This window comes from Salvelinus fontinalis, chromosome 2, assembly GCF_029448725.1.
Source record: "Salvelinus fontinalis isolate EN_2023a chromosome 2, ASM2944872v1, whole genome shotgun sequence".
NCBI lineage: Eukaryota > Metazoa > Chordata > Actinopteri > Salmoniformes > Salmonidae > Salvelinus > Salvelinus fontinalis.
Window position 1 is genome coordinate 43,937,792 of NC_074666.1, and position 24,475 is coordinate 43,962,266.

General features: G+C 42.1%; 1 protein-coding gene across 1 annotated transcript in view; it reads left to right on the forward strand.

The window, feature by feature from the left end:
* LOC129867093 (uncharacterized) overlaps positions 1-24,475 on the forward strand; it is a 103,128-nt gene that overhangs the window by 27,048 nt on the left and 51,605 nt on the right. Inside the window, exon 2 of the mRNA XM_055940262.1 lies at positions 6,692-6,779. The gene's annotated coding sequence lies outside the window, so the exon portion shown is untranslated. The remainder of the gene's footprint in view (positions 1-6,691; positions 6,780-24,475) is intronic.

Below are 24,475 nucleotides of genomic sequence, written 5' to 3' on the forward strand. Positions count from 1 at the left end.
ATTGATTGCGTATGTCTTCACACCCCAGAGTTAATACTTGGTGGAAGCACCTTTGGCAGCCATTACAGCTGTGAATAATTTTGAATATGATTCAACAAACTTTGCAAAACTCTTAGGGCAACATATATCCATTGTTTTTGTCAAAATTGCACAAGCTCAGTACATTTTGTTGGGAATCATTGATGGACAGCAATATTCAAACATTGTCTAGTTATGTGTAGTGAATGCAATGTTATTGATCCTCTGTATTTTTGTTGTGGAATTTGCCACGATCAAAATAAATATGAAAGGAAAAACTGCCTCAGTCTTCTGAAAACCTAACCCTGGGGTAAAGTTTTATTTTTCCAGTGGGACACTTACACACATTTTCATGGCAAAGACACTCCAGAATGGCTTTCCAAGAGTGGTCATGAGTAGTCCAGTCTCAGTCCTGACTTAAATTTGCTTGAAAATCAGAGACACGGTTTGAATATTGCTGTCCATCTTTTGTAGGGGCCCTTAAGAGTTGTGAAAAGTTGATAGAATCTTGTTCAAAATTATTCATAGCTGTAATGGCTGCCAAAGGAGCTTCCACCAAGTTTTAACTCTGGGGTGTGAAGACATACAAATGTATATATTTTTTTAATTTGAAACATTTTCTATTATTTTTCTTTCACTTTGAAAATGTGAAATAGGTTGTAGGGAAAAAATTGAATGTAATCCCTTTTTATATGTAATTTTAAGGCAGCAAAATGTGAACACTGTGCAAGGGTTGTGTAGACTTTCCCTAGCAACTGTATATGGATCAGTGTCTGTGTGTGTTTGAATACACATGTGTGTATTGTTTTGTGTGTGCATTTAAGGGTGGATATGGTGTCGGGCGGTGTATGTATATTATGTGTGTGTCCTGTGCTTTGTCTGCCACATCTGCCTATTATTAGCTGCTTGCTCGTTAAACGTTGGGGTAAACCCCTCGTGATGCCAAGGAGTGTACTGTTACCCCTATGGGAATACCTACCATTGTCATCAAAAGCTCCCTGGAATTGTATAGTTGTTACCCTTAAACAACACAGTCTTAGCCATACTGACCTAGTAATAGTCCCCAATATTGAGCTTAGAATAACTCCTAAACACATGCAAATGTATTCTGTGCTGTTCCAAATGTTAAGTACATAGTGCGTTTCAAAATAACCCGTGTGTGTGATGGTGAAAGAGTATATATTTTGCACGGTCTTATGTCAGAATTCTTGATTATTGCTATTGATTGTGGCCAAAATAAGTTCCATCCCAGAAATAATGACTAAGTAAATAGTTACGCTATATTACCTTCTGAAAGGTGGTAGAGACATATTGGTATAATAGCTTTTAATAAAAGACAGTTGAAAGAGTTGAATTGTTTATGTCATCTATAGGCTTTATACTGTAAATGTGGAAGTACTATTCTGCATTTCTTATAGCATCAGCACCCTATAGAAATCCCCGGTGAAGATGGCCAAATGACCTCACTTCCTGTTTGGCCAGTGGAAAGAAAATTGTATCATTGTTGTACATCCTGTTTGACAGTAATCTGTGTGATATTCTGTACAGCTGTAGGGCATGACAGAATATTTAGGTCCCATTGTGTGTGTGTGGAAACCACCGTAAGGATTTTATATATTGTTAGTTCTATAGATACAGTTACATTCTGTTTGGTGTTTATTGCAAGTTTGGGGTGTGAAGTTTGTGGGGCATGGGTTTTTGAGTTTGGGTGCATGTGCTATAGAACTCCAAAATGAATCCAAAATGAATTAGCTTCTTCATGCCCTGCATCTTTGTGTAGAAAAACCTTGCTCGCCTTTCTTGTGTTTTATGGAAATGAAATTATGGCATAATGTCACTTTCGTTATTAGAACAGAGAGACTGTGCATATGAATCAGTCCACTGTTGTCATAGTAACATGAAGCACTAAACCTCTGAGCAGCTGTTATTGCAGGCTTTGAACAGCTGGGGGGCTATTGCTGGCAAGGGATTGTGGGAAATGAGTCCTTTGGTCCACCCTGCTCACCTTGACCTTCCTCTTCCGAAGAGGAGAGTTTGTGGATCTTAAAGAGGTCCATCTGGACTATACCAATGTGTACTGAGTCTGTGTACGATTATAGGATATTTAGTAAATATTCATTACCTACATTAACGCTATATCTTCTCTGAACATGTTTGCCTGAAACTAAAATAAACTGCCTGTACTCCACTTGAATTTAAAAAAAACAAATTGAGCAAATGAGCTGAATTGTTTTGTAACGCATGGCCGAAAACAAGTTCGAAGCAGCCGAGCGCATCCCATTATTCGAGAACAAATATTGTACAGGGCTACGATAAAAACTCCAGGAAGCACAAGAACTTGTCATGGGGTAGCACTACTGCCGTGTCCAATTCCTTCAGCTTTAATCAAGTCAAAATGTAACCCGAGAGCAGTGCCCCATCCTCCCACTGTTCAATTTAATGAAGAATTCCTAGACTGGGGGACTGTGTGTGCATGTGTGTGAGTGTGTGTGTGCTAGGCCTGGACTGTTTGCACAAGGCGACATGCCAGACTACTTGAGACTCTGAGACCAAGACAGTGACTGAATGTGGGAAAAATCTAATGCTCTCCACCTCCCCCTCTCCCAAGTCAGAGAGGCCCACTCTCTCCTCTCCGTGTCTGTTTGGGGGCCCAGCCAGCCGACCAGGCTGACTTGGGAGAGGGGGAGGTGGTCTGCTGTGGTGGTCTGCTGCTCCAGGAATGCTAATGCTTCCTCTGTGGTTTGCGAGGAACACAGTGATTAGCCCTCCAGCCCCCCGGGGGGAGCCGCTGCTGCTTCGGCCCGCTTTAATTCACTTTGACGTCAACAGGAAGGCCAGCCCGGGTTGAGCGGCTGGAGAGGAAGGCCACTGCTGGTCCCGGAGATTAGGGGGAAGCTTCCAGAGGGATTACAGACCAGGCTAAAATGTTTTCTTTGTAGCTGGAGGAAACCTTAGAAATGCCTCCCCTGATCTTCCTTGGGTGACTGTTGTGTTGGTGAAGTGAACAACCCAGGCTAGAGGATAGCCCCCCCCCCCCAAAAAAAAGCCTACTCTCCTTATTTACTTTCATGAGCACTGGTCTGAAATGAGTTTATACATTGAAGCAAAAGGGTGTATGGTGGAATCCTATCCAGTCCTTTAATTAACTTGTTAGTGGTCTTGAAGTGAAGGAAACGAAAAAGCCATGTAACTGCTGCAGTATGTATATCCCCCCTCCCCCTGTCTGTTAAATATCCCGTCTCCAAGCTCCCTAGCCTATACCTCACACACAGTCCCAATTGAGCAGTGCAGGTCTTGGTAAACATTCGCTGTTCAGAGCTCCAGTGTTAGCAGGTAGCAGCTGGAGTTGCTAGCCTGCTGGGAAGCCCAGCACACACCCACTGACAGGATACATGACTAGCCGGTCAAGCGAAAGATCAGGTGTCCAATCCTAAATGGAAGATTGAACTTAAATCGGTTACATGTGCATACTGACTTCCTGCACTGCACCAGAACTCCTCGAAATGAGTCCAAGAGCCTATGGAGGTACTAGGCACAAAGGAATATGTCTAAAAGAGACTAAGGCTACTTGCAGCCAAGATATTCTATATTCGACATATAGAGTGGTGAGACAGAGGAAGACTAACGTGGACCCTTCGTGGCCAGAAGTAATTAACCCATTCATTGTAGCCATTGGTGCTCTGTAGAGTTGCTATTTTCTCAAGTTTTCTCTTGTCAATTTACTCGTGACATTTCTGGATTACTCATTCTACTAATAAAGTCAGATCATTTTTAAAATTGAACCTTTATTAAACTAGGCAAGTCAGTTAAGAACAACATCTTATTCACAATGATGGCCTAAATCAACAAATCCGATAGTTAGTTTAATAAAGATTAAGGGTACAAGACTGTGTACATATCTGTCTGTGTTGGCAAAATCACTACATCTTCCATCGAGCCTAGCGAGGAGAGGCTGCCCATTGTCACAGTTCCAAGATCAGTCAGAAATGTCTAGCTAACCCTATGCCACTGAAACCGGTGGATCTCAAAACTGAACTTGGATACTCGTTAAGTAGCAATGGTATCTTTTGCCACAATTGATAGGTCGAACCAGTCATGACTATTCAACAAAACAATAAATCAAGTTTCTTTCCAGCGATTTTCTTAGTTACATGATTGTATAACTAGCAAAGGAGTTTTGAAGTTGAGGGTGCAGTATTTATGAAGTTTGACACGGATTGCAAAAACTAGCTCAAGTACTCATACTAACCGTACTAACCATACTATTTGTGACACTAACCATACTATTTGTGACATGAATTGAGTATATAGTATGTTTATTGGTCATAGTATGGATATAGATAGTATGCCAAAACTTCCCGGATGTTGTTCTAGAATTCGTCAAAATATGAAGTATACATGCAGTGGACACTTTTTCCGTACTTTTAAGGCCCGTAATGCAATTCTTCAGAAATGGGCATGGCTTCACAACGTTTTTTAAATTTGAAGAAAATGTTGGAAAATATGCCGAAGTCCAACGAGAGCTGATACAAATTCATTGCTTTAAGTGATTATGACAAATGTTAACAAAATGTTGAGCAATGTAATAAGTTACGTTACAGGTTATGTTGGCTAACGAACCGCATAGCAGTACAGCAGTATGTTAGCTAGTTACCTAACGTTAGTTGACTACTACTACAGTACATCGAATTTGCCAGGCAGTATATTAACTTCATGCTATCTAACTAGCTACCCAACGTTTATTGACTTGATTATTCACATCATTCTTAGCTAAGTGGTCATTGTACGTTTCAATGGACATTGTTAATTCTGGCTATCTACTCTGATTTCAGAGCATTCTCTCGCAGAATAACTGCGAGAGAATGGCCCGTGTCAGTACACGTCAGCAAAAAAAGCGTAATTAAATTGTTGCCAGCAGCACAGTTAAAGTCACTAATGCTCTGGATAACATGAAAACAGCCTAACCAGCTCTGCTAGGGCGAGTAAAATTGTCGGAGTGAGGTGTTCTCTCATTTGTGTCTAGAAGTATCTAGCCAACATTAGCCAGTAGTGTAAAGTACTTAAGTAAAACTACTTTAAAGTACTACTTAAGTAGTTGTTAGGGGTTTCTGTACTTTAATTTACTATTTATATTTTTGACAACTTTTACTTTTACTTCAATACATTCCTAAGAAAATAATGTACTTTTTACATACATTTTCCCTGACACCCAAAATTAAATTTTGAATGCTTAGCAGGACAGAAAAATGGTCCAATTCACGAACTTATCAAGAGAATATCCCTGGTCATCCATACTGCCTCTGATCTGGCGGACTCACTAAACACACATATTTCATTTGGAAATTATGTCTGAGTGTTGGAGTGTGCTCCTGACTATCTGTAAATTAAAAAAAAAAAAAATATGATTCCGTCTGGTTGGCTTAATATAAGGAATTTGAAATTAGTTATACTTTTACTTTTGATACTTAAGTATATTCTAGCAATTACCTTTACTTTTGATACTTGAGTATATTTAAAACCAAATACTTTTAGACTTTTACTCAAGTAGTATTTTACTGGGTGACTCACTTTTACTTGAGTCATTTTCTATTAAGGTATCTTTACTTTTTCTCAAGTATGACAATTGGGTACTTTTTCCACCACTGCAGTTAGCTTGGATGCTTGACTATCCTTGAACACTCAGATCAACCCTACTCCTCGGCCAGTGTCCAGTGTGCGCTCTGGCACTCCGGATTGAATTCACGAACACACCCAAAATCATAAAATGTTTAGCTAGTCATTTGTTATGCTAACAAGCTAGCAAGAGGTTGCATAGCAACAGCTTCAACTAGACAGGCGAAGCTCTAGTAAGCTCAACTGAAACGATACCGTTCGTTTACAGTATACTAAAATGAAATATTAGTATGTAGTATATACTCATTAAGTATGTAGTATACAGTATGGTGGTATGGGTTTTTCGAACACAGCTATAGTTCAGCTAGCCAGCTATTTTAGCAAGGGAAAACAAGCTCGGGACAGGATATAGGGTCCGTGCTGCCCGGGCTCCTTGGGACGTCCCTACCCCATTGAAGTTGACATTTTAAATGGTTGCGTTTAGGGTTAAGTAATGGTTATGGTTAGGGTAAGGGTAGGGGTTAAGGTTAGGATTAGGTTAGGGACGTCCCACGTATCCCAGATAGCACTTACTCATGATATAGCTGGGCGCACATGCGCACTAGGCTAATTCAAGACATAGATGATAGTTTTTATGCCCTGATATCTGGAGCTCGCGGCGAAATGTTTAATTAAACAATTCAGAGACTGAAACAAAGAAATCAGATGACAAATATTTAAAGAGAGAGAATCGATATACAATTCCGAAATCAGCTGTAACTGTCAGTAGTAAAACAAAGCTTAAAACGATGTTTGAGTGAACCTGAATGTAGAAAATGAATGATGATGTCGCTTCTGGACACTGATTCTCCTCACCACTCTATTCACACCCATTATATGGCGGTATTTTAATGCCAATAATACTGTAAACATAAGAAAACAACCCAGACCACTATCATTGTGAAATTACAACTACTTTTCTGATGTTGCCTTCTTTTGTGTACAGTAAGTGGGATATGTTAAAAATTGACTTTATACATACATGTTTACTCACACAGCAACATGTCCCTGTTTTTTGCAGACTTTGTGTGGAGGACCGGACACTAAGGCGTGGAAGAGCAGACGACAACAACATTGACTGCTGCTGTGTTGCTGAGGGCAAACTAACTGTGAGTTCTCCCATCACCTTTTCACAGTCCTGAAATAGGGAAGTAAGACTTTAAGACTTCTTCACTAGAGTTACTGTTTACATACTGTCTGTTTGTTTACAGCACCATTAAACAAGAGGTGTATTTAGCGAGGGCCTAAGTGTAGTCTTTGGGCATGTGTTTTATACATGTACGCATGACTAACTAATGGGGTGTTAACAACACATCTTAGCAGCACATCTGGTGCATCTAATACTGTCAAGCTGCTTCTTCAGATCCAACTCCAAGTGTTTTTATCGTTCCATGATGAAGGCTAAGACTAAGAGCACACAATTAAGTGTAACTCCTACCTTAAAAACTACCATGCAAGAGTAGTTACTGTAAGTCTCTTTGATTGACTCAACTCCGTTGCGTTTCGGTTGACCTAGATCGACATCAATCATTTAAGGCCTCTTCCTAATTCCGCAGACTAAGTTGTATTTCCCAATTTGACTTTTTAAGTTGACTTTACTTCTCGCAGGGAGTTTATTTCCCAAAGTTTGGATGCTGCTTTTCCCCCTTCATGTTTTTAATAGCAGTTAGATTCACTCTAAAAACACTATTTGTGTCTTTAATGGTTGAGCTGGCCAGGATGGAATTGACTGGAGTTGATGAGTTCTAAGTGAAGCTGTGGGGAGAGTTCGAGACGAGGGCTTTACTGTGACACTATAATGACAGGCAACAGGGAGGTGAACTCATTTTTTAGTAGGAATAGGATGAGAAGGGGGGGTTGGAGGGCAGAAAGAGAGGGAAGTCTCTTTAATTGAGTGCAAAAGCAGCTGGATATTCCAAGCCATTTCCCGCCACAACAACGGTGCACTGGCACTGCCTGTCTCCATATCCTCCTGGCCCTAATCACTCCCAGCCGCTGCATCCTCCCTCCCTCCTCTCCTCTCCTGTATGGATTCTTCGGAGCCCTGCCGAGGATTGTTTTACACTTAATTTTGTTAGACCTAACGAGATTTCGCTAATTAAATCTCCTCCTGGCTGGAGCCGCCATCTCACACTGTCGCGCGGAGTGTTTGTTTGTATAGATCTTTTTAGACTAATAAACATTTTCATTCCAAAGTCGTGGGGAGAGGAGAGAAGGGTTGTGTTGAGTGGATGAGGCTTGTGTTGCTCCTGCACTTCTGATAATCCTTATAGGTTTTAACCTAGCATTCTGTGATAGGGAAGTGGCAGCCATCCGCACCAGGTACCACTGTCTCTCCTCAATGGAAAGGCATCCATGAGGTGATAGTCTCTTATGAAAACTGTCCATGGCTACCTAGCTCTTTCCCTTCCTTCACAGCATCTTGTTATTGTATCAATGAATGGGCAGCGATCATGCAGCTACAGTATATGATCCTGATAAACACAGCTGTCCCTTCACAGGAGGCTGCTGAGAGGAGGATGGCTCATAATAATGGCTGGAATGGAGTGAATGGAATGGTATCAAACGCATGGAAATCGTGTGTTTAAGTTTGATAAACATTCCATTTATTGTGTTCCAGCCATCACTATGAACCAGTCCTCCCCAATTACGGTAACACCAACCTCCTGTGCTGTCCACCCAATCTACACCAGTCTGGATGGATTAATGTGAAACCTTTAGACATTGCTATATGCTTTCCCAGTATCATGACCAATGATAGAACAATTTATGATGGATAGACACATACAAATACAAACATTGTCTTCCTCTCTAGGTCCCTTTGTCGTCATTCCTAACAAAGATAGAGCCTGTTAAACTACATGCAATAAAAATGGGTTTCAATAACCAAAATGTCCCTGTAAGTCCCAGTGTTTCATCTCAAGAAGTCTACCTGCATTGTATATCTGTGTGTTGTGGGGTTTTAGGGGAAGTGTCACCAGGTGGGGCCAGGTCTAAACATAGGCGATGCCTGGGAGGGGCCCTGCCTGGGAGGGGCCCTGCTATGGTGGATGCCCCCTCAGGAGACACTCCCCGACTATTGTAGGAGCACACCGCCCACAATAGACTTGTAGTCTCTCTGCATTGTTGCTTGCCAAAGGCTCCATTGTAACCACCTCCTTCCTCCATTCTCCCACTCCCTGCCTGCATCCCTCTAACTCCCTCTTGGGTTTGGTTCTATCCAGTCCTCTGCCACCTCTACCTCCATTGTGGAGGGTGTGGGTAGGCTGTTCGGTTCTGGCGGAGGTGCCCCTGGTGAAGGCCTGTGCTTGGTGATCAGGTTTCTGCCACCTGTCGATCAGCTTAGGGAGGGAGGGGGAGGGAGGGAGCCAGGGGAGATGCCCAGGCATCTGGCACCAAGAGGGGCTCGCCATGTGCCAAGAGTACTGGATCCCAATGTTCTCGATCTTTCATTTCATTCAATTCATTTCATTTCTCCAGTGTGAAGTCCGCTTTCTCATTTCTTCCCTTTTTTATCAAGGAGGACAACATAAATGGTGGTAGGGAATTGTATTTTTAGCTTTCGCATTAGCATGTGGCCAATGACAAGCATCTCAAAGGTAGATGTTAGTTACAGATAATTTAGTATTGTTGGAATCAAAGCTTTGTGTTTTATGTTTAGATGTGTCCTTACAACTGTTTAAGAAATGCCATTAGGACTCCCATGAGTTCCTTGTGTACAGTATCCTGTTGACCAAATGGTATCTAACATATGAAGTATCTTACACATGCATAGCAAGGTTAGCATAGAAATTCAGAGATGGAAGCCAACCTCATTAAACAGACTACATCTGAAATGCTCGCTCTCAGATGAGGCAACTAAGGTATTTTAGGTTGAAGCACCTGACACCTCCCACTGTCTTTACAGACAATTAAATAATAAGGCTGACATTTCCAATCCCACAAGGAAATCCAATGTACAGTGCATTCGGAAAGTATTCAGACCCCTCGACCTTTTCCACATTTTGTTACGTTACAGCCTTATTCTAAAATGTATTAAATCGTTTTTTCCTCATCAATCTACACACAATACCCCAAAATGACAAAGCAAAAAACAGGTTTGTAGAAATTTTTGCAAATGTATAAAAAAAAATAAACAGAAATATCACATTTACGTAAGTATTCAGACCCTTTACTCAGTACTTTGTTGAAGCGCCTTTGGCAGCGATTAAAGCCTCGAGGCTTCTTGGGTATGACGCTACAAGCTTGGCACACCTGTATTTGGGGAGTTTCTCCAATTTTTCTCTGCATATCTTCTCAAGCTCTGTCAGGCAAGATGGGGAGCGTCGCTGCACAGGTATTTTCAGGTCTCTCCAGAGATGTTTGATCGGGTCCGGGCTCTGGTCGGGCCACTCAAGGACATTCCGAGACTTGTCCCGAAGGTACACCTGCATTGTCTTGGCTGTGTGCTTAGGGTCGCTGTCCTGTTCGCACCAGTCTGAGGTCCTGAGTGCTCCGGAACAGGTTTTCATCAAGAATCTCTCTGTACTTTGCTCCGTTCATATTTCCCTCGATCCTGATGAGTCTCCCAGTTCCTGCTGCTAAAAAACAGCATGACGCTGCCACCACCATGCTTTACCGTAGGGATGGTGCCACCTCCCTGAACAAGGCCCTTCTCCCCCAATTGCTCAGTTTGGCCGGGCGGCCAGCTCTAGGAAGAGTGTTGGTGGTTCCAAACTTCTTCCATTTAAGAATGATGGAGGCCACTGTGTTCTTCAGGACCTTCAATGCTGCAGATATTTTTTGGTACCCTTCCCCAGATCTGTGCCTAGACACAATCCTATCTCGGATCTCTACGGACAATTCCTTCGACCTCATGGCTTGTTTTTTATCTCTGACATGCTGTGAATTGGGGAACCTTATATAGACCGGTGTGTGCCTTTCCAAATAATGGCCAATCAATTGAATTTACCACATGTGGACTCCAATAAAGTTGTAGAAACACCCATTGATGAGGGAAAACGTTTTATTTAATACATTTTAGACTAATGCTGTAACGTAACAAAGTTTGGAAAAAGTCAAGGGGTCTAAATACTTTCCGAATGCACTGTATGCCCTAGAGAAAGCAATTGAACCTGCACCTCTGTAAATATCATGCCGTATTAGTGAATAGAGAATCTGTGACACACTGAGCCTAGGGTGCCGCCTGGGATAAGGGCATTTTCCTAAGAAATTAAACGATTTAGCTGTCATTTTGATAATGGAACGAAAAAATATAATATTTAGACAAAACGGAAAAAGAAAACGAATTGACGTACGCCTATAATATATACTCTTGCATCCTTTTTGCCAGTCAATTTCGAGTTCACCTGTATGCGCTTCATCATTAGCGTTAGCAGCACGCTAGCTACCCCTCCATCTCCCATCCCATCGTTCTTGCCATCTCAACCATCATCCCTTAGTGAAACCCCTTCATCTCCTCACCCTGCTAGCTACCCAACCCTGCTCTCGTTTCCCCACCAACCCAGCAACCCTAATTATGTTGATTTAACTTAGCCACAACCCCTTCCTTCCTCCATACCACCATCTGAATGGAAGCTTATTAGTTTGAATATTTTTTATTTATTTATTCCCCATTTCTTGGGGCCCCTGTCGGCATATCCAATTACTCTCGCCGCGCGGCTGTAATTGCCTCCATGCCAATGGCCGCCAGACAATCGTGCTAAATGAGGTGAGGCCGAGAGGCTGCGAGCACGACTTCATTAAGAGCTAATGGGATTTTATTGGGGGGACTGAAGACCCAGCTCATCAAAAAGGGACCATGGAAAGAAAACAAAACAGATGGAGAGGAAGAGCCAAAAGACTCTGCAACGGAGCTCCCTGCGTAGGCTGCATGCACTTTTTTTTTACCCTGGTAAGAAAAAAGAAGCAGCAAAACTCTCTATAACTCGAACCTTGCCATCAAACCCCTACCCCATCCCTGTAAAACATACATACAAGAGAAAGAGACAAATGTTGGAGCGTTGTTGAAAGATAAGGCAGGCCTGAAGGGTGGAAGGTTTTATAGGAAGTCTGTGGGCTTCTAGACTTGTTGTAGTATTTAGAATTATAGACTTGAATTCTTCTAGACTTGAATTATGGTCAAATGTTTGTTTTCTTCAGAATGTTTGTATGTCTTTGTTTTTTAAAATGTATTCTATGCTTGAATTATGTAGCACTTAACAATAATTTTAAAAAACATTTCACTTGCAATCTATCTCTGGGATGTTAAGCAGATCAATACCAAGTCTAATATTACAGTTTATGTTTTCATCACCTATGTGTACAATAGATACTAACTAATATATTAACTCATTTCAAAAAGAGTACTGGTGAAACTAACAGACAGATGATATACCCAGTTGAAGCATTCAAAGTGCTGCGCTGAGATTGGGGTAGTATTCATGCTTCTGTGCAGTGTGGGATACGGCAGTACTTGATGCACTCAGAAACAAGGAAAGTACTCAACTCAAGAAGAGGGCATGCAAAGTGCTACGAGAATAGCTTTTTCAGCAGCAATGAATGGAGTGGAGATGAGTGAGAGCCAATCACTGCTGATATACAGCAATGCGATGCATCATGTGTTGAGATGTTTTCCAACTCAGACATGTACAGTATACAGGATGTATGTATTTGGTAGTGATGCCCATGCAATAGATATGAACATGCCCTCGTCTGTCATCAGTCTGCCCTTGGTATGCATGTGAAGCTGGTCCACCATTTTGGAGAACCACTTTAGGAATAGCTACATTGCAGCTTGCAGGTGAGGATCAGTTGCCTATACTTTAATCCTCTGCACCATCTTAATGCCGCTACGGTTGTCCTGCTGTGGGATTCAGCTCAATGTGCCTTTTGACTCCTCTGTAAGAGGGTCCTGCCAAAATCTATTACACAGTGAATTGTGTTCACCTACAGGAGCATTTAGTCCCAGTGTGTAATGTATACTGTGAACTGAACATTAGCTTCTAATCTGACTTTGCTCCATTCTGTCGCCATTGAGTATTAAGGCTACTAAGTCCATTCACAGAGAAATTGTGATTTGCACAAAAGACAACAACATTACAAGATGCATCTGTTTTTTGTAAAAAACGACACTTTTCATCCTCAAAAGACAATTGAACATTTCAATGTTTCAAATCAAATCAAATAGTATTTGTCACATGCACCGAATAGAACAGGTGTAGACCTTACTGTGAAATGCTTACTTACAAGCCCTTAACCAACAATGCAGTTTTAAGAAAATAGGATTAAGAAAAGATTTACTACGTCAACACAAGACAGTGTACTCAGTGTGTGTACCCAGTGTTTGTTGTGGGTGGTTGTAGGCCTGGAGCCGATTGACGCCTGGCCCTGGCAGTAACAGCTGTCCTCCAGCTGCCAGAATCTCCTGCTTGGAGGAAAACAGACCCAAACCTCCAGGGTCAGTGCTGTGGTATGGAGGTCTCCACGGCAACCGGAGGAGGATCTAGAGCCCTGAGAACAATCCTGCCACTGAGAGGAGAGTTGCGCTCCGGCTCGCCTCTGAGCTCAACACAGGGGAATGCGACTCTCCCCAAGTGGGGAGACGGAGAGAGGGAAAAAGAGTGAGAGCTGAATAGGAAGGAGAGAGTGAGAGATAGGGAGAGGAAGGAGGAAAAGAGGATGAGGAGAGAAGGGAGGGGTGAGAGAGAAGCTTGGTTTTATCCCGGCCAAAACAGCGGTTGTCATGTTAACCCAACCCCCTCCTCCTTCCCACCCTTCTTTCTCTCTTTCTCTCTCTCTTCAACCCCTCACCTAGCTCAGGCATTCCCCACAAGCAGTGGGGTAGTGTTTGAATGACTGAAACACTATATGCAGAACGTAACAAATTGTACTTATTGGGTGCCGGCTTGTATACAACACTCTGACCAGTGGTGATTAGAACAAAAACCTGACCCCTTTGCCAAAACGTATTTTTGTTTTATTAAACACTGTACTGAGCAAGCTCTATTCCAAGAAAAGTCATGCTCTTTCATAATACGTTGTAGTTCAATAAACATAGCTTTTTATGTAAGTACGTTTATTTTGTTTGAATTCAGCTGGTTCAGATAAGTTCGTTGCTCTAACAGTTACACTGTAGTCTCAAACTGCAGACCTCATCAAAGCTATTTACACTGTGGTAGGCAATGGCCATCAACCTGTGAATTTGAGTCTATGTTTGTGGTCATCCAAAAACTTTTGAATAAAACTTCCACACACCATTCTTACATACAACATCTCTAAGTAGGGTTTTGTTTAATAGAGTTACGATTCAAATCAGCAGAGGAGACAATAGAAACAGTAACAGAAAGAGTAACAGGTGTTAACCAAGATGTGGTGCCACATGAGCCACTGTATCTGGTAATCAGGGCTTCACTTTAACTGAAAGGAGAAACACTTGGCATGGACATTCTGATAATCAGAAATCAGTTTAAGACAAAAGGAAATTGCGAATCCAATCATCTATTGTTATGGTACATGAACAATTGTCAGAAGATTGTTGTTCTGTTCTAAATGAAGAGCCCCTCACGCGTCACCTGCAGCTCGATATGGAAAGTAAGACACACAAACAACACTTGATTTAGACGAGGGGAACAGAATGCTCGTTATTTACCTTAAGGTCACCACTTTTGCCTAAATGGTGACAGAAATTCACAAAGAATGGAGGGGTTTCTATGGTAACAGGCTCCCTGCAAAAAGGTCACCGTCAGAGGCAGCCTCAGAAAGAAACAACAGGATTATGGGGGATTTGGAGGGGGAATAAAATCAGTTTTATTCTCTCTTTTTTTTGTATAAATACATTTCTTCTATAGAATATCTGAACGATGATAAAAACATTGGATTTGAATAGTGCAATTACATGGCTCCAAACGGCAAGGGCCTCTCTTTTTTATTATGATTTCTTTATTTTCTTTTGATGTCAGAATTGAAAAGGGAGTGTGGTCGGCAGTCGCCCGACGCCCAAGCTTTGTGCTCGCCGCTGATACATACCCGCCTTGCCCCCTCAATCACTGGCGGCTCCTTTCGCTCCCCTCCCTCTCAAGTCATTTTAATTAAGTCAGTCTCGCTGGCGTGGCTGGCAAAGATAATTGGAGAGGGTTTTGGATGCCATTTACTCTAAATGTCGCCTGTTTCTTCCCTTTCTTTTCGGTCTGTCTCGGTCTGCCTCTCCCCCATCTTCTGGCATGGAGGCTGATCTCCCCCCCCCGCCTTCTCTCTCTCTTTCGTTTCCATCTTATATTCAAACGTGAAATATGGATCAACCTCGTCTGTGTGGTGTGTGGCACGCCACTGAGAAGTTCCTGTGAATTGGGCCGATGCTGCAATTGATTTGAAATGGCAAATCAAGTGATGGCAATTTCTTTGAAATGAGGGGATCCTTTTGAACTTTTTGAAAAAATTATTATTTTCTCACTGTCAAGAATACTGAAAACGTATAGGGAAGACATATACACAGTATATTAAATATAGCTTAAGAATAACTAACATAAATTATGCTTAAAGCAATGCTTTGATGATCTGGAAGTGAAGCAATTGTATGTTGTTTCTCAACATCATTTCACATTGCTTCCATATGGAGAGAATGATGATCCCCCAAGTTCTAGTCAAGAGTATAGACCCATTTCTCGGCCTCATTGTTAAAAGACATCAGAAAGGAGCTTGTTTACATTGGATTGAATACAACTTCAGATGCAGCTTATCCCTTACAGAAAAAAACACATTATTTCACATGCGGAAAATTCATTTCATGTGAATTTCACCTGATTTCACGTTAAATCAATCAATCTGAAATCAGGTGAATATATCTGTTTTTGGAACACTTCACAAGTCATCCCGTTTTCACTTGTAGTTTCTATCACATTAACTTCACATAAGATCATGTGATCAAATGGAAACATGTTTTTTTGGAACACTTCCCATGTGTTCACGTGAAATGCATGTTTTTTCTGCAAGGGCTGCAAGTTAACAAATACGTAGTCAGATGGTTAGCGCCTACAACATGGCAGCTGTCATCGGAGGGTTGATTAGCTAGCAAGATAGCGAGGCAAGGTAAAATATCACCAATAGAGCTAGAATAATATACTTATTGAGCATAGCTATACCCATCAGTCTTGTGTGTTTTCATAGTTATCATTCACTCATTGTTAAGTTTGTCAAGTTCCCGACATCAGTGTATAACTATACTGCTACAGGGCTTTTGATGTGAGGATACGCATGCATCACTTAAACCTGATGTTTGCTTGTAAACAGAAAATGTCTCTATGTGCAGTATAATTTAGATTAAGACTGCCAAATGAAGTGTAGCAACTTTGTGAAGAATCTGTCGAATCATTTTTATAATAACACTGTCAAATTCTTTCAAGTTATTTGTGTTGTAGTGCGTGCATGAGTTCTGAGAGTTCAGGAATCTGGCAATGAGTGATATGTGCAACACTCTAAAAGTGTTAACTGTGTGCAATGTGCCCATGAGTATTAACTTCACACTTTCTGACATTTGCAGTGTTCACTTATGTGAGTGATAAATATAATACTACATTTACACTACATGTATGAACCCTACAACATATAATGTGGCGTATGAGGTATGTTGTACTTGAGTGTTTAGTGTGTGCAGTGTGTGGCATGTGCGGTGTGTGTGAGTGTTAAGTGTGCAGGGACTCCTCCAGGCAGGCCCCCTATCAATCACAAAGGGTCGGGCCTGTTGCTAAAATGGAGGAGCGGGCCACCCATCCAGTCTTGCCGCTCGGGGGAGATCCAATGTCCTCAGAGCTCTAATGCACTCCAGATGTCCTTTTGGCTGGGGCTGATTTTTCCATGTGGTCTATATTAAAGGGAACTTTATTTGATATAACAGGCTTTTAAAATGCTACATTTGTGCACAATTTCTACTTAAAATATCAAAGGGACTTGTTGATGCACCTGCAGCAACTTGCCTGTTCAGTTCTAATCGCTGGCTCATGATAGCTGTGCATTTTCTATTTTTTCCCATTTTAAAACAGCATTGGTAATACTGAGTCCCCAATGTCTCTGTTCTCTCTGGTGTTGGCTGCTCTCTCCTCTCTCTCTCTATATCTCCATCTGGCTCCTTTCATCTCTTACCTTCTCTCTCTTTCTTAATCTACTTGTGTCTCTTCCTTTCTCACACTCCCTTTCTCTCTTTTTCTCTAGTTCTTGCTTTCTCACTCCCCCTCTCTCCCTCATCACCCCACATATGCTCCCCTCTGCTCCCTGTGGCATTTGAGAGAGGAAATGTAATATTGGATTGTTTGGTGTTTCCAAGGATTCCATTCGGCTGGGCTCCTTCCCCGACACAAAGACAAACATCAGCTGTCGGTGCCAAGAGCAGCAAACACCAGCGTCTCCCTCATTATTTGCCCCTCTCATTTCAGAGCTCTGGCCTACTTTTTATTGTCTCTTTCTTCCCCACTGCCTGGTTTGTGTTCTAGACGGCTCTCCATGCTCTCCAAGTGCCCCTGACACTGTTTTTTCCCCCTAACTTTATGGCATACCCACTGTGATCGTTTGAATTGTGTGTTTTTTTGTTGGTATCAGCAATTGATATCGTAATTACCAGGCCCTTGGGAATGGTTGTGGACAGTTATCAGATTTCCATTTTACAGGAAAAATACATCTGGATTAAGAGAGAAAATGAGGGGAGTGGTTCATTGTTGCAGGGAATGAAACTGTATATAGGGATAATAGTTGTTCACTTTTCAATCATTTTGAAGGGAGCATGCATGAATTGGATCTCAATTAGCTAGCATATTCAGTAGCCTAGCTATCTTTCAGAGTTTTTAGACTTTGTGGACCAATCTCTCATTATGCTCAACCAAGTATTGGTTACCCTTCGGTTTCCTCATGGGTCCAACCACACATTGCCTACGAACACCCTTATGGGGTGAAGGTCTTTCTCCCTACCGCCTCCACACGTCATCCACCTTGTCCTGGTTCCTCCACCTGCTATAATAGTCTGACCCCCCTCGGCGGCTCATCCAGACCCTGACGAGGGGGCCTCAAACCCTCTCCACCAGGAATCTGCTGACAATCAAAGCTGCGCATCCCAACCATTCTACCTTCTCTACATCCCCCCACACACCTGATAACCCCCCCCACTCATTAGCCCCCTGCCGCTCTCCTCAAATATTCCCCGTCGCTTGTCCTTTGTAGGGGGAGGGATAGAGGGATGGAAGGAGGATAGAGAGATGGAATCCTCTGCATGCAGATGACTAGGTGCTCTTAATCTTCCCCTCCACATGCCTGCCAATACCTCTACACAATGTGCCCTCACCCTCCGGTGGCACCAAGCAGGGCATGGCATGGCATGGCACTGGCCGTTCATTTAACTCATGTCAACCTTGCAAACTCTTGATTTAACCTCGGTGTCAATGTTAGGTGTTGTATACCTAATATTCACTCTAAAAGCTGTTGTCTAAAGTTGTTTGAAGTTGAACTAAGGGCACGGGACACAGAGTCATGCTCCCCTTAAAGTAATGCTCCAGAGATTGTGTAATTTCCGCCAGGAGTTTTGAAAGTACTGCTCAAGGCAAAACGGGTCCCAGAAAATTCTGCACAATTGTGTACTACATCATCCATTTTGTACAATATGTTACTGCAAAAATATATATATTTTATGATAAGTTACAAATTCCAATGTTATGAATTTGTAAGTGCTTAAGATCCCGACTGATTTTTTTAATCCAGTGGATAAGCCGGGGTGTTGGGAAAATAGCAATTTTTATCGTGAATAAAAAAGTTAAACAAGTGAAACATTAAAAAACCTAGGAGACCTCTTCCATAAACTTACACAGTAGTTATGACAACTTCCAGAGGACTTCTTCCAAACTATCAGAGCTCTTGCAGCTTGAACTGACACGTTGTCCACCCAATCAAAAGGTCAGAAATTATATCTTGTACTGAAAGCATAAGCTACAGCTAGCACTGCAGTGCATAACATGTGGTGAGTAGTTGACAGAAAAACGAATTAAAGACACAGAGAGCTAACTATATTTCGTAGCATATATATCTTTTACTTTCACTTTCAATTACTTAACTAACTAGTTTAGCCTACTCAAATACCCAGTTAAAACAGAGAGGGATGCTATCCAACGCTAGCTGTCTAATGCTATCCAACACTGGAACTCTTCCAAGTCAAGGTAAGCTTTTGGCTTTATTAATTTATTGCCACTGAGGCCCGCCGGTGTAACTGCTAAATTGCTTGCTGTATACTGTACTGCATGATTGTATCGGGTTTACTAGTGCGTTAGATCTAGTAGCTACTATATGTTGACTATGACCTTAATATGGTGACAACGATGTAGGCTGTGGTTAGCGGTTATGGTATGAAAGTTTGGCTTGGAAAGTTTTTTTTGCCTGGTCACAGACAGCTGTTGTATTGTGCACTGAAGTCCACAAGTGAAGGGAAAAGGTGAGAGGAGGAGAGAGCGTAGATGCGAGAAGGAATTATATATACAATGAGCAAAGTGATCATGCGGTTTATATTTGGCTGCTAGTTCTGTGTTTGCGTGTGATCAGGAGTGTTTTGATTCTGTTGAAAAACGTTTCTTAAACAGAAGCAAACGGAACGAAACGGGGATAAACATACCTGAATTTGTCCAATAGAAACTTGTTTGCAACTGTTGGACTAATGATTACACCCTAGATCAGGTAGATTCAGGCAAGAGTGTACAAGGCGGTATTGAATGTGTCACTGTCTGTCACCTTAATTACTCTAATTTCTCTCGACCTGTGCACCTACGTTGTAAACTTTTATTTGTAGGCTAGACTGTAGCAACCTCATGATGGGTAAAGGGAAAATTTGAGTATCATCTAGTGGGCTAAACCTATGGATGTTAATTTGAGCTGGGTGAATGGAATATGAATGACAGTCATCTAATATGATGTAATAGAAATAAGGCCCATATATTTTTTTTATATCTTAATAAATGACACCGACCGCCACTGGTTGAATCACATTCAATGTTAAAAATGTATATGATGGATATTTTTTAAATTCAATTATTAAGCTTGAACAGCAGGACAGGCTTGTACATGATTCATCTGAGGTAGGGCCCACGTGTATTACACCATCCATGTCACTTAGTTACAGTATTTGTCATGTACCACAACCATCACCTAAAGTTGTGGCCTCGCTCACACACACGTCCACCGATAAGGAGGTATCCATTTTAAAACGGCCTTGCAGATGCAATAGCAGATAAGCCACACAATGTTACAACCGGCGTATCGCCTGTGAGCATGAGAGTAGAAGAAGAAGAGAGAGAGGGCCACGGAAACGATTTGAAGACAGCAAACTTTTGAAGATTATGCTCCTCTCGCCGAGCTCAGGAGTTCCAATTTCAGGCAGAATTTTCAGCCTTAAATATTCCGATTTTTATCAGCTTAGGGAGGAAATGCGACTGCTGTGTGTCAACCGCGGGACACGCTGCCTGCTCGGCCCTGCATCGGGCTAATAACATCAAGATGCTGGTACATTCAGAGCCGGCTTAGCACAACTCACAGAATGAAAGCTATGTGGTGTGTAGGAGGATGCACTGAAGATCTCCAAATGGAAGTCCCTCAAAGTGTTGTTTGACTGGATTTGAAAGTCTATAAGGGAGGAAGGGAGAGAGGAAAAAACATGCCTGAATGTTTCAAAACAGAAAGGAACATATAGGTTGAATGTTTTCCAATTCACCTGGAAAATAATGTCAATACACAAAGAACACCATCTAGATGGTCTTTATTAGGCTGGCTAATGCATTAATGTATTTCGGTGCACAGTAAGTTTGATTGAAAATGGCAATCTACTCTGAAATAATCTGCCTATTTTTATTGGTGTCATCAACAGAGCTCTGGAATTAAATTACTCTTATACCGTAGTTCACCTGCTAGATATTCCAATATTATATTATATTTTCCCTATAAGCTTTGCCACTGAAGTAACAAATAGACCTTTGATCTACTGTATCTGTCAAATAACAGTGGCAAACCTTTTTAGGTTAACCCTGCAACCTACTGCTGGCTTGCCTCTGTAGTTAAGCAGAGTCGATCCTGGATGGGAGACCAGATGCTGCTGGAAGTGGTGTTCAAATAAAATAATCTAACTTTATTTGTCACATGCTCCGAATACAACAGGTGTAGACCTTACCGTGAAATGCTTACTTACAAGCCCTTAACCAAAAGTGCAGTTCAAAAAAGAGTTCAGAAAATATTTACCAAAATAAACTAAAGTAAAAAAGAATAAAAAGTAACACAATAAAATTACAATAACAAGGCTATATACAGGGGGTACCGGTACCGAGTCAATGTGCGGTGGTACAGGTTAGTCGAGGTAATTTGTACATGTAGGTAGGGGTGAAGTGGCAATGCATAGATAATAAACAGCGAGAAGCAGCAGTGTACAAAACAAATAGATGGGGGGGGGTGTCAATGTAAATAGTCCGATGGCCATTTGATTAATTGTTCAGCAGTCTTATGGTTTGGGGGTAGAAGCTGTTAAGGAGCCTTTTGGTCCTAGACTTGGTGCTCCGGTATTGCTTGCCGTGCGGTAGCAGAGAAAACCGTCTATGACTTGGGTGACTGGAGTCTCTGACAATTTTTTGGGCTTTCCTCTGACACTGCCTAGTATATAGGTCCTGGATGACAGGAAGCTTGGCCCCAGTGATGTACTGGGCCGTACGAACTACCCTCTGTAGCGCCTTTCGGGCAGATGCTGAGCAGTTGCCATACCAGGCGGTGATGTAACCGGTCAGGATTCTCTTGATGGTGCAGCTGTAGAACTTTTTTGAGGATCTGGGGACCTATGGAAAATCTAATTCAGTCTCCTTTGTCGTGCCCTCTTCACGACTGTCTTGGTGTGTTTAGACCATGATAGTTTGTTGGTGATGTGGACTTGGTGTCCACATCACCAATAAGGAAACTCTTGACCCGCTCCACTACAGCCCTGTCGATGGTAATGGGGGCTTGTTCGGCCAGCCTTTTCCTGTAGTCCATGATCAGCTCCTTTGTCTTGCTCACATTGAGGGAGAGGTTGTTGTCCTGGCACCACACTGTCTCATCGTTGTTGGTGATCAGGCCTTCCACTGTTGTGTCGTCAGCAAACTTAATGATGGTGTTGGAGTCCTGTTTGGCCACGTAGTCATGGGTGAACAGGGAGTACAGGAGGGAACTAAGTACACACCCCTGAGGGGCCCCAGTGTTGAGGATCAGCGTGGCAGACGTGTTGTTGCCAGTAGGGGGACCTCATCCCTCTGGTCTAAGGAGATCTCAATGCCCCAGGGCAGTGAAGGGGAAATTGCCCTGCGTAGGGTGCCTTCTTTCGGATGGGATGTTAAATGGGTGTCCTGACTCTCTGTGGTCATACAAAATCCCATGGCACTTATTGTAAGAGTATGGGTGTTAACCCCGGTGTCATTGCTAAATTTCAAACCTGGCCCCATTCCATCATGGCCACCTAATCACCCCCTCATTCTTAATAAACATATATAACTCCACCATGATAGCTGGTGTGTGGTGAGCTTTTTGGCACAAAAAATGGCTGTCGTGCATCACCCAAGTGAGTGCTACATATTGGTGTTGGAAGAGGTGAGTGTTTCACCTCAGACTATGTAAAGCACTTTGAGCACCTACTGTAGGTGGAAAGGCGCTATATAAATCCGATAAATTATTATTATTAATGTTAGCTAACGTTCGTGAATTATTTCCCCTGTTGAACGCGCGTCTGCACTTTATCCAGATTTTATACAGTTTATACAGTTTTTAGGTTTTGCAATTTTCTGTGAAACATGTATATTCCTCTCTTTTTCATCCCAGGGTAACGTGTTCCCTATTTAGAAAAAAACAACCTAATTATAATAAGAGCTTTTAGATATGCTAATAAGGTTATTTGCATGCGAACCATTCGCCTTCAGGGAATTACACAAATTTCACCACACTGTAGTAGTCTCATCAACATCCATAGTCGAATCTTTAATCTAATTTTAAAAAGCAGGACAGAATGCAATCACATCTGAATCTGTAATATCCAAACAATCATTTGCATAAATACAAAGAAAACAAGAATTGGAGTCAGATTGGGCGACTGATGCTGTTGTATATGGACGGAAAATACTCCTGGGAAATGGTAGGGTGTTTTTTATGTTTATGTGGCACATTTAAATGCATGAAGGACATTATCACAAAATCTACTAAAGAACTATGTCACTAGGAAGTAGCATTTATCATTCAAGGTCATTTTGTCTGGTTTGTATGAAAGGGTGGGAAGTGAACATTCAGAAACACTTTCTGTGAGTCACCTGACTTATAACTGCATTATATGCACTCATGCATTCATATAGGGTCTTATAAGGAACTATTCGTCTTTATAATGCATTATGCTTTTTGTTTGATGCATGAATGAATCTATAGCCTTAATGCGTTCATAAAAGGTGTTCAAATGAGCTGTGAGCTATTATGAATGCTTATAAGAAGCCTTATATTGCACTATGTGGCATTATAAACAGGTGGTTCATAGATAGTGTTTCCCAAAATTCAATGGACATTATTGCACTGTGCAAACTTGTCAGACATGAGTTAATTAACTTCTACAGTTCTTTGCTGGATTCATCGATACAATTTCACCATCGGGGGTGAAGACAAAACAAATCAATCTGCAAACAAAGTCTCTCCCTCAGCAGTATCTGTGCAGTGACCTCTGCTGAACTTATGTCTTTAACAATGTCTATGATCGTCCTTCACCAAGCGACAGCATCAAAACCATCCACATTGGGCTTCTGAGGTATTACCCCCACATTGTGTGTGTGTGTGCGTGTGTATGAGTGTGTGCGTGTGTGTGAATGTCGATGTGTGTGTGTGTCTTTCGAATGGTAATAGGATGAATGCTAAGTAAGGAGACTGGGAGAGATTGAAGAAGGCTTGGCCCCGTGATGTGAGCCTCTTCCTAGCCCGGGGGCTATGAGGCCGGAGGACCGCTGTTGGGCCCACCCGCCTCGGGCTGTACGGTGTGGGGTATGTGTGTGTGGTGCCCACTTATATGTCATGACGTTGGTTATACCGAAGGGATGTGTGTTTGTGTGCGTGTGTGTGTGTGTGCGCAAAAGTGTGTGTGGTGCCCCCTTCCCCAACCTCATTACCTCCTGCCAAGCCCTTCTCTCTCACATGGTGAATACCCACCAAGGCCTCCTCTCCTCTTACCTTTTGCATTGCAAATCTACCTCTAAGAATGAGCAGTAATTGAATACCCATATTCATCTGTGTTATTGCTATGACTTAGGACATTAAGATGCATGATATTTGGGCTACGTGTCACCTCCGAAGCAAATGTTATTCATTGCATTTCCAGGTCATGTCCGTAACCAGGAAACTCGGTAACGGGATGGAGAAAATGGAAAGGGGGGGGGGGGGCAGCCCTTTGGCTCAAGCAAATGTTGTGGTTGTAGTCTCTCAGTGGTTTTCTCCTTCATGATCCTCAATGCGCAATTGAAATCAGAACTCCAAAATCAATATTAAACTGCCACATTCCGACATGCTCTTAACATCGGACGCTGAGAAAACCAACGGGGGTCAGTCTCTAAGTCAGGCATTATGCAGCATGAAGCAATCATATGTGGCATCGATCTTGAAGTCAACCTGTGTTATGCTGTTGATAGTTTATCAGTATAATAACACACACACTGTGTGCTGTAAACACTCATCTGACCACATTCCCTTGACTGCAGGCATCACCTGTTTTCTGGGAAACCTAGCAGAGCTGTGTTCAAGAGTGCCCAATCGCTGTGTGTCAGATGTGTCA